The sequence below is a fragment of the Calidris pugnax genome, unplaced genomic scaffold, assembly GCF_001431845.1.
Source record: "Calidris pugnax isolate Ruff unplaced genomic scaffold, ASM143184v1 scaffold54, whole genome shotgun sequence".
Classification (NCBI taxonomy): Eukaryota; Metazoa; Chordata; class Aves; order Charadriiformes; family Scolopacidae; genus Calidris; species Calidris pugnax.
The window spans coordinates 3,031,227-3,042,203 of record NW_015090864.1 but is presented as its reverse complement, the minus strand read 5'-3'; positions in this window follow the sequence as shown (position 1 = coordinate 3,042,203).

Genomic DNA, 10,977 nt, shown 5'->3' with positions numbered 1-10,977 from the left:
AATTGCAGCTAATTTGAAGAAGTGGAATCTTATGTCATCTAGTTTTTATGTAAAAGCTGAATGCCAAGGAGGTGTCTTCCTCTTTCCATGAAAAAAAGTGGTTTTCTCTTGCTTTTTTCTTCCATCTGTGAAAAACACAGTAATGGCTAAATTCAGGTTTAAAAGTGGGAGAAGTGTCTGAGAGACCAGTGGAAGGAAGGTGTTTATTTCCAGTTCTGTGATGACTCTTTGGAACACGTATTACAATGTGGGACTCAAGATATCATTTCTACTGGTTTCCTTCTTTTATCTAGAAGGATTCAAGATGACCTGGATGGAAGCGTGTATCAAATGGTTGCTGGTCTGTTGAAAGTAAGAGACTAACAGAGAGATGAGTTTTGCACAGCTTTCAGTGTTATATAGCATCCAGTTAGTTTGAGAAAGTGGCATAACCTGTAAGCATGTGTGCTGAGGTAGTTGAATGAGTCTTCTTTCATGGAAATCGATGCTTTTCAGCCTCAAAAAGATCGGGTTTTCTACCATCTTGAAGGGACCCTGGAGTAATAGTTCAAATAAGAGGTCTAAATTTTACACATCTCTACTGTACATGCTTAGATAGAAAATTTCCTACAGCTTTTACACTTCCGTTATTGTATGATTAACTGTGAAGTGGCAAATTTACCCTGAAGACCATCACGCTCCATAACTGGAAGACAAAAGAAGAGGCAATAAAAACCAAATAAAATTCTTTCAATCAACCATTGCCTGTATCAGCTAATTTCTGAATGTGTGATGGCTTTTTATTTCCATGTCTCAACCAGTGATATAGTACGTCATATTAATATTTGTAAGTCTTGACTGTATCAATTGGATTTTCTGCCTTGTAATTAAGTCCTACAATACTGAATTAGTGTTACCATGATGACTTTGACATTAACTGGACACATTAGTAACAGATATGAAAGCACACGAATGCATGGAGTTCTCAGGGCTCTTATTCTCTGCTTTGGCAGAAGCCTGCACTAAGAGCTTGACCTCAAATCCATTTGAATCAAGAATACCAATAGCCTGTCCAAATAATTTCCATCAACTTTGTATCATATATAAAATGGACAACTATTTGGCTGCATTCAAGTATCTGTGACATCCATTCTCACCTAAACAGGGCTATCGAAAACTAGATCTTTTTCTAGTCATCTCAGCTTTTTCTAACAGGAACAGAGGGAGGAACTTTCAGAGAGCATTTCATTCCTTTCTGAAGTAAAGAGCCACTAGAGGGAGAATACTTTCCTGTGGGTTAGCTGAAACTAGAGACAGAAGTGGCTAAAATCAGGAGACGTGACTCTATTTAATTAGAATATTAATATCAGATAGTATCTATGCCATGCCTAGTCATAAGATTACATTATATTTTTATCAAATTCAATCTTGATTATAAATTGTTAAGCAGAATTTAAAAACTTCATTTTTTTGAGGAGATTGCATGGAATTTAGGCAATTTTTACCAAGTTTAACACTGTCTTAGCACAGTTATTGCATAAGACTATGTTTATGCAAGTTCTTGTCTGTCACATGCAAAGTTTGATAAAATAGGTATGAAAAGTGTGAGTAACAGAAACTCCTTAACCTTTAAAGAATAAATTTTGCTAAGTATGATTTACTTTCACTTGGACTAGGGCCAGAGCAATAGAAAACTGATTTGAAGATAGCGAATAATTTCCAGGGTGTGCAAATAGCTGCAGGGTTTATACTGCAATGAGTAAAGACAAAAGTGAAAAAGGTGATGGCTGAGCTGATCTCACTGCAGGCTGCAGTGGAAAAAAAAATCAGCAGTTTTAGGAGCATCTGCCAGGTTTCTGCCAGCTTAGGTGCAACTTAAGTCATTTGGAAACAACTTTGATGTTGTATCACGACAAATTGTATGACATTAATTGATTAACTTTTCTCCTTCTACCCTCAAAGACACCTGCCAGATTCCTAAAATAAGTAATATTTTTGGCAGCATGGCATCACTAAAGACCCTATCTTCCTCTTTTTTTTTAATTTTTAATGAAAATATCCCAAATATCCCAGTGTAGTGTATTTAATTAGTTTCCTCTACACTACATATTCAGGCAGCATTTTCTGTTAGGATCTTATCTACTGGTCTTGTCTTAAACACTACATATTCAGGCAGCATTTTCTGTTAAGATCTTATCTACTGGTCTTGTCTTTTTTTTTTTTTTTTCTTTTCTCAGTCAGGCAATCACCCTTTTACAATGTTTGCTTCGGTCTAGCTTAGTGCTTTATATTGCTTCCCCACACAATATAACTGTAATAACTTCAATGGTAATCAGTAGCAATGGCAAAATCTCTCTTACTAACACTATATATATTTTATATTAAGAAAATAAAATCATGCATCAAATCATGACTAACATTGTACACTTGTGGTTCTTCTGTCTTTAACATCAAGTCAGAATTACTATTATTGTTTTTACAGCATGAAATAACCTCATATTTGAGCAAATAACAGGCAGCTTTTCAGTGGTTTGCTTTATTTGAATTGTGATTCAATCTGTAATACAGTAAACAGTTGGTACCTCTACTAAGGGATGTCCTAAAGGGATAAAGATATCAGTCTTATTGTAGGACATTGTAGAGAAGAGAAAACAAAAAAATATTAGAATTGGCCCAAAGTGTTCAGTGGGCTTTGGACTGATTGTCCTAATATAAACTTTACTGGCAAAATTTATCTGAACTAATTTGTACTTGAAATCCTTCCATGCAGTAAGATCCCAGATCTTGTGTCTTGCCTCTATGTATCTGTAGGAAAAGGGAGATGTTCCTGTATAACAGATTGGGAACAAGCATGAAACATCTTTTAATTATAATGGTGCTGTTCCCTGGTGATAAGGAGATGTCTGGCAGTTGAAACTGAGATCAGACACACGTAATCCATACCACCTTCAGTTGCAAGAGAGACAATTACAACTATACAATCACTGTCTAGCTTGAATTGTGTTCTAATATTATCAAGTTAAGATATTACTATGGTATCCTTAAGGTGAATGTCTTGCAATTCTCCATAAAGAATGAAGCTTTTAATCAGATCTTGGTACTGCAAAATACATCAGAATAAGGGTGAGGCTTTTGGCTAGCAAAAATGATTTTATAACATACCGTGAAAACCTAAGTAAAGAGTTTAGAAAGTGAATTGCCGTTTGTATGAATATTTCATTACTTTTCTGCTTGCAGAGCAACAATGTTGTTTAGTTGCAAATAAAAATAAATAATTATCATATTTCATGTTGTAATATTAAGTAACTGGAAATGTTTATTTCTACTATATTTTGGTTCAAATGCTATGAATTTTTAATATATATTAATATTTTACAATATGAGAAAAGAAAGTGAAAATGGTGTTTGTAATTTTATGTAGCAATAGGATTTTCCTGTCTTTTTTATGTTATTGAACAAATCTGCTGTATCAAAGTGGACAGTAAATACCTTTCTTAAAGCGACAGGAGCACATACAATAAATCCTTGATGTTGCAGTCTACAAACTAATGTCTGCAGTAAATCTGTGTTCTTTTATTTCCCTTATTACACGCCCTTTACTTGTTTTATCTGTACCAGCTGGTCACATGCAGAGCTGTCTAGATGACGATGACATTCCTTGTTCCAAGCTTAGCTTACATAGTCCTTTCTTCTGGTCAATCCACTTCCAAATTGGAGGGCTATATGCAACCATTTCCTTTTCCCAAATTTGACTCGAGTCACTTTTTGCATGTTTAAAATATTAGCAAAAATATTTCTTTCTGATAACAGCTATCTCTTGTGCCACAGATGGAAAATATTCACTGAGCCAAATTTCAACTTGAAACTTTATAGAGTTGTGTTAGGGAGGTGGGAAGAAGCACCCTAAAATGGTACTCTTCTCTTTCTCCAGTAACAATGGATGAAGCAGAAATGACTAAGCTGGATTCCCCATGATCAGGACAAAAGCTAGAACCAGCAATGTCTAGAATCACTTCTACCTGTTGTAGCTAAGCCAAGGTTAAGAAATGGTGAGAGAGTAAAGTAGCACCTCCCCTGCTCTGCCCAAACACAAACTTTATTTTAATAACTCAGATTGGCTTTCAGCTAGGAAAAGTTCCGTGATCCAATTGACTATGTCTGAATAAGTGCTGATACCAGCACAGAAAATTGTAGAAACATCTTTTTTTGCTAACAGTATAGATTTCCAATAATTTGAAGTGCTTTTGAGAAAAATAGTCACACCTGATCTACATTGAGTGCATTTAGAGGTTAAAGATTTTCCTCATCTCCTTATCGAACAGATAATAACAATGTGTAAAACAGGCCATTGTGTCCAAATCAGTTTGAAGGGGAAAAACACATGATACTGTGTTTATACTTTGTTAATTGTGCCTTTGTATCCAGTGCAGTCTACAGAAAGAACGTAAAATTTCGTAAAGGAACATGAAAGCATGTTAAAGGAAAACGAGCAGTGTCAGTGTGGAGGTGAGAGGTTTTTCCTTAAGAAGTTCCCTCACACCTACATGATACCATTCTGCAAACCCTTGCCAGACATGTAAAGTTTGGTAAGGTTGGCGAATGAGGGGAAAATTTGGAATATGTCAGAGCCAAGGAGTTTGTAGTCTGGGAGGTTCAGGGAAGCAGTGGATATACCTGCTTTACACTTGCACTCTTTCCTAGGTGTGAGTTCTGGCCACCATCAGTGATGAGGTACAGGCCAGACAGAGGTATGTTCTGACCTGTTCGGAGGATGAATAAACAGTGCTGGTCAGAAAGTTGGAAAGTGAACTTTCAATAAAAATATCTGCTGCCTTTTCTAGCAAAACCAGTACAGTTGTGTTGCAAAGTGCACATGCTAGAAAACAAGCAGGGTGGGGGGAATTAAAATATGATATGATTACTCTGAAAACAACCCAATTTTTCTTTAGCTGGGAATGAAAGCCCTTGTGTGTTTCTCCAGAGGTGAGAGAGAGGACACAAACAGTTTCAGAAATAGTGAGCGATGCAGCTTCAGAGCTCCTTTATCCCCTATATTCTGTGATTATGATGTGATTCTGTCCTCAGTTTCATTGGTGTCCAGGCTACTTTTTTTTTTTTTGTTACTTTTTCTCAAGTAATGAAGCTATTTAACCCACAAATTACAGGTTAGTTCTCTGCTATTCTCACATGCACTATATTAATATTTATTTTAGTTTAAAGATACATCATTACTCCACTAGATGGCAGCCGGGACCTTCACAGAATGAGATGTACAATGGGATGAAACCCGCTGAAACTGGATTATACTTTTGACAGATTCCCTTGACACATACCAATTAAGATGTTCCCTTCAATGGACGAATTATTTCACTGTCTTTTCAGTACATCAGCATTCAGTACAGCACCGATGGATTCCACTGTCCATCCTACAGCCAGGACATTACATCCTTCTTTCCCTTTCTGTTTGCCTCAGATTGCTGAAATGATCATAGAAGCACCTGGAGGGATCTCTGCAGGGTAGTACCATGTGTTTACACCAGACATCCCTTTAGTAGGGCAAGCCTAAGGTGCCCTTGAAGCCACGCTGTCAAGCCTTGTATAGGTTGTGATACTGCAAGTATGGATTCAGGCATGGCTGAAACTCATCCTCATCCCTGAGCATGGCCTACAGGCTCCTGGACCACCAAACACTCCTGGGGAACACCCTACAAGCTGTTTACAAGGCAACTTGACTGAGAGCAAAGTGAAATATGTATCACTTCACTTCACAGCCACACTGGAGACCACTCAGGGTCATAATGACTTTCCGTGGAAGCCTATAAACACCTCCAAGCATGAAGAGAACACATTGCAGTCCCTCTGGGAACTTCCAAGACTCCTGGCATTGCTTGTGGGAGCATCTGGGAGGAGAAGGACCTCTGTGGGTCTATCCCTTCCCATTTGGACAGATGATGGATAAGCAGGGAGATGGCAAAGTTGACAAAGCAAAGGCAGAATCATTTGGGTGTATTAATGAGTACCTCAGAGCTACTGTTTGAGCCCCGCCAAAAGCAGGGCTTTCTCAGGCTAAACCCTATCAAGCAGCAAATGTGGACTTAGTGAGGAGTTTGAGCCCCTTTAAGAAAGACACTGAGGTGCTGGAGCGGGTCCAGAGAAGGACAATGAAGGTAATGAGGGGTCTGGAGCACAAGTCTTACGAGGAGCAGCTGAGGGAGCTAGGGTTGCTTAGTCTGGAGAGTGGGAGGCTGAGGGGAGACCTTATCGCTCTCTACAACTGCATGAAAGGAGGATGTAGTGAGGTAGGATTAGGTCTCTTGTCCCAACTAGCAAGACATAGGACAAGAAGAAATGGCATCAAGTTGTGCCAGGGGAGGTCTATGATAGATATTAGGAAAAATTTCTTCACCAAAAGTGTTATCAAGCAGTAGAACAGGCTACCCAGGGAAGTGATTGAATCTCCATAAAAGATGTATAGATATGATGCTGAAGAACGTGATTTAGTGATGGTTTTGGCAGTGTTAAATTGATGGTTAGACTCGATGGTCTGAAAGGTCCGTTCTAAACTAGACAATTCTATGATTCTAAAAGCCTTCATCTCAGGTACTGGCAGCAGTATTGCTGTGGTTGTACAGAGCTCAGTTCAATCTTTAAAATCCACCTGAGACATCAAGAAAAAAGTGAATTAACAGTTGCCCTGACCCCAGTGCCACAGCTACTTGGCTGTTCACAGTTCAGGAAACTTGTTCATGGATGTTTCCATGGTGGTTCGGTCACTTTGTTGTGACAATAGCAGATGTATTTGTGAAATCATCTCTAAAAATCATGTAGTACCCCTTTTTCTAGGACTATGCATGGATATGCAGACACTTGGAACACATGCTTTATCTGCCTTGGTGCAATGTCTGGTTCTGGACTGCCCAGTTCAAGAAACAAAAGGAACTACTGGAGAGGGTCCAGCAGAGGGCTACAAAGATGATCAAGGGAATAGAGCACTTCTTTCATGAGGAAAGGCTGAGACACCTGGGTCTGTTTAGCCTGGAGAGAAGACTCAGGGGAGATCTCATCAATGCTTATCAATATCTAAAGGGCGGGTGGCAAGTGGATGGGATCAGACCCTTTTCAGTGGTGCTCAGTGACAGGACAAGGGGCAATGGGCACAAACTGGAACACATGAAATTCCATCTGAACATAAGGAAGAACTTCTTTACTTTCAGGGTGGCAGAGTGCTGGAACAGGCTGCCCAGAGAGGTTTGGAGTCTCCTTCTTCGGAGATATTAAAAACAGGCCTGGATGAGTTCCTGTCCAGCCTTCTTTGGGTGACTAGATGATGAGGAGGGTTGGACTAGATGATCTCTGAATGTCCCTTCCAACCCCTGCCACTCTGTTAAGCCATTCTGGCTTTTCCAACAGATACGCCTGTGTGTTTTGGCTCCATTGTTGCTTGAGAACCATTGCTTGCAGCAGCCAATTTTGTCACACATCATCAGTGATAACTCAGCTCTCTCTGCAGTCTGCTCCTGGTGTTGGAGAAGGTTTCCTGGCCATGTTAAAAATGAAGTTATAGTCCAGCCTTGGTCCTCAATGCAACCGTAGGCTTATTAGCAGAGTAAATACACCCAATGCCTTTTCATATCCTGATTTCTTTCACTGAACTACCCAGAAAATTCCCCCAAAATTTTTCTTTTCAGTAATTAAGATAAGCAGATGCTTACCTAATTTGCTGGCTTGTGGCATTTGCTTTGCTGTTTCTGGCATTTTCATGGGCATAGGACAAAATACACTGAAGCAACTGAGTGCAAGTGCTGTCTATCCTTATCCTTCAGCTTTTAATGCTTATGTTTTCCTGAGTGCCCTTTCAGAAGCTCAGTAGGAAAAGGAAAGCAGCTTTTAAATACCAGTTGGATTTTAATCTTGGTCTGTCTCTGCTTTAAAAGCTTTGGAAAAAAGCTAGAGTGGCTTTTAATAAAGTAGCAACTATTGCAACACCAGTAATTTTCTTTCCTCCCAGAGACACGGTGGAGAATATAATTTAATTTGATTAATTCATAGCTCACATTTAAAATGTTGGATTCTTTGCGTTTCTCTCTCTCTCTTTATTTTTTTTCCTTTTTCTTTTTCCTTTTTCTTTTTCCCCTACTTTCTTTATGGCACTCACATTTATAAGCTATTTGAAAACAATTCAGATGCTTTTAGCAGGAAGTGGTTACCTCTGTACCCAGCAAGAAAACTGCCAGAACATTGCTACCTCGACTTCTGATATGCGATGGAGAGGAACATTTGGTGAGTCATATATATATAATGACGTGTAATGACACACTGAGACAAAAAGAAGCTAAATTCCTCTAATTTTTCTGCTCTTTCACTTCACAGGTGACTGCTCAGTATTTGGTCATGTACTACATTTCTATTAGTACTTCACTTGCCTTTCTTTATAGCCACATATTTCAGCAATGAAATATTAAATTTACAGAAAGAAAAAATGAAGAATATTTCCATTACAGCTGGCTGGAACATTCTTTGAATGATTTCTTGGTTGTTTTTGGAAGCCAGCATGTGTGTCAAAAATCCTTCCTCAATGAATACAAGGTGTTTTGCATAGATTATTGATTTTGAAAAAGGATTATCAAGTTCACACTGAAGTGTTTGATCTATCTGAAAAAGTTAAAGGCAGAACCAAATTTCAGATCTGACCTTTTCAATACAATTTAATTTCATGAAATAATTCTGAATGTTTTCATTTTGCATTTCTTTCAGGGCTCCTGTGAGCTATTGGAATAGGCATTTGCTTAATATTGCTTTTGCTTATAACATAATGACAATTCACAAAGACAGGTTATTCTTAAAGCATTCGGAACTATTTGAAAATATTGATCTGCAGCTTAGTTTCAATGATAAATCAGAGAAATGTAAAGCTCTTCTTTTCCTTTTCCTCCGGCAAAAAAAAATGGGATTTTTTTTTTCTTTTCAATATGTAAAAATATTTGATCAGGCACACAGACACACAAACACACACACACACTTTCCTCAGAATTGCCTTGCTCAGTACCTCTCCTGCTTTTCCCTATGGAGAGATTTTTTTCTCCTGTATGTTCATGCAGCTCCATGTCTTCCAAATTACTGTTCCTGTGCATGTCTATTTACCTGAACACTTATAAAATAGCTCCAGGAAGCGTAACCACTGGAAATACCTTGATAAAGATGTTGTAACCAGAGTCTGTGGCAGTGTGTGGCATCAGCAAGAGGGGATACAGGCAACACTGGAATATAGTCTGATAAAAGATTGTCATAAAAACCATGTCCCTTCTAACAGGCTTTTGGGTTTTGGAGTACTTCATGGGCATAGGACAAAATACACTGAAGCAACTGAGTGCAAGTGCTGTCTATCCTTATCCTTCAGCTTTTAATGCTTATGTTTTCCTGAGTGCCCTTTCAGAAGCTCAGTAGGAAAAGGAAAGCAGCTTTTAAATACCAGTTGGATTTTAATCTTGGTCTGTCTCTGCTTTAAAAGCTTTGGAAAAAAGCTAGAGTGGCTTTTAATAAAGTAGCAACTATTGCAACACCAGTAATTTTCTTTCCTCCCAGAGACACGGTGGAGAATATAATTTAATTTGATTAATTCATAGCTCACATTTAAAATGTTGGATTCTTTGCGTTTCTCTCTCTCTCTTTATTTTTTTTCCTTTTTCTTTTTCCTTTTTCTTTTTCCCCTACTTTCTTTATGGCACTCACATTTATAAGCTATTTGAAAACAATTCAGATGCTTTTAGCAGGAAGTGGTTACCTCTGTACCCAGCAAGAAAACTGCCAGAACATTGCTACCTCGACTTCTGATATGCGATGGAGAGGAACATTTGGTGAGTCATATATATATAATGACGTGTAATGACACACTGAGACAAAAAGAAGCTAAATTCCTCTAATTTTTCTGCTCTTTCACTTCACAGGTGACTGCTCAGTATTTGGTCATGTACTACATTTCTATTAGTACTTCACTTGCCTTTCTTTATAGCCACATATTTCAGCAATGAAATATTAAATTTACAGAAAGAAAAAATGAAGAATATTTCCATTACAGCTGGCTGGAACATTCTTTGAATGATTTCTTGGTTGTTTTTGGAAGCCAGCATGTGTGTCAAAAATCCTTCCTCAATGAATACAAGGTGTTTTGCATAGATTATTGATTTTGAAAAAGGATTATCAAGTTCACACTGAAGTGTTTGATCTATCTGAAAAAGTTAAAGGCAGAACCAAATTTCAGATCTGACCTTTTCAATACAATTTAATTTCATGAAATAATTCTTAATGTTTTCATTTTGCATTTCTTTCAGGGCTCCTGTGAGCTATTGGAATAGGCATTTGCTTAATATTGCTTTTGCTTATAACATAATGACAATTCACAAAGACAGGTTATTCTTAAAGCATTCGGAACTATTTGAAAATATTGATCTGCAGCTTAGTTTCAATGATAAATCAGAGAAATGTAAAGCTCTTCTTTTCCTTTTCCTCCGGCAAAAAAAAATGGGATTTTTTTTTTCTTTTCAATATGTAAAAATATTTGATCAGGCACACAGACACACAAACACACACACACACTTTCCTCAGAATTGCCTTGCTCAGTACCTCTCCTGCTTTTCCCTATGGAGAGATTTTTTTCTCCTGTATGTTCATGCAGCTCCATGTCTTCCAAATTACTGTTCCTGTGCATGTCTGTTTACCTGAACACTTATAAAATAGCTCCAGGAAGCGTAACCACTGGAAATACCTTGATAAAGATGTTGTAACCAGAGTCTGTGGCAGTGTGTGGCATCAGCAAGAGGGGATACAGGCAACACTGGAATATAGTCTGATAAAAGATTGTCATAAAAACCGTGTCCCTTCTAACAGGCTTTTGGGTTTTGGAGTACTGAAAAGCTTTTTCAATGAGAAAAACAGGGCTTTTATCAACAAAATTGGACAAACACCAAGTAGCTGATTTCACATTGGGTAAACACGTGCAGA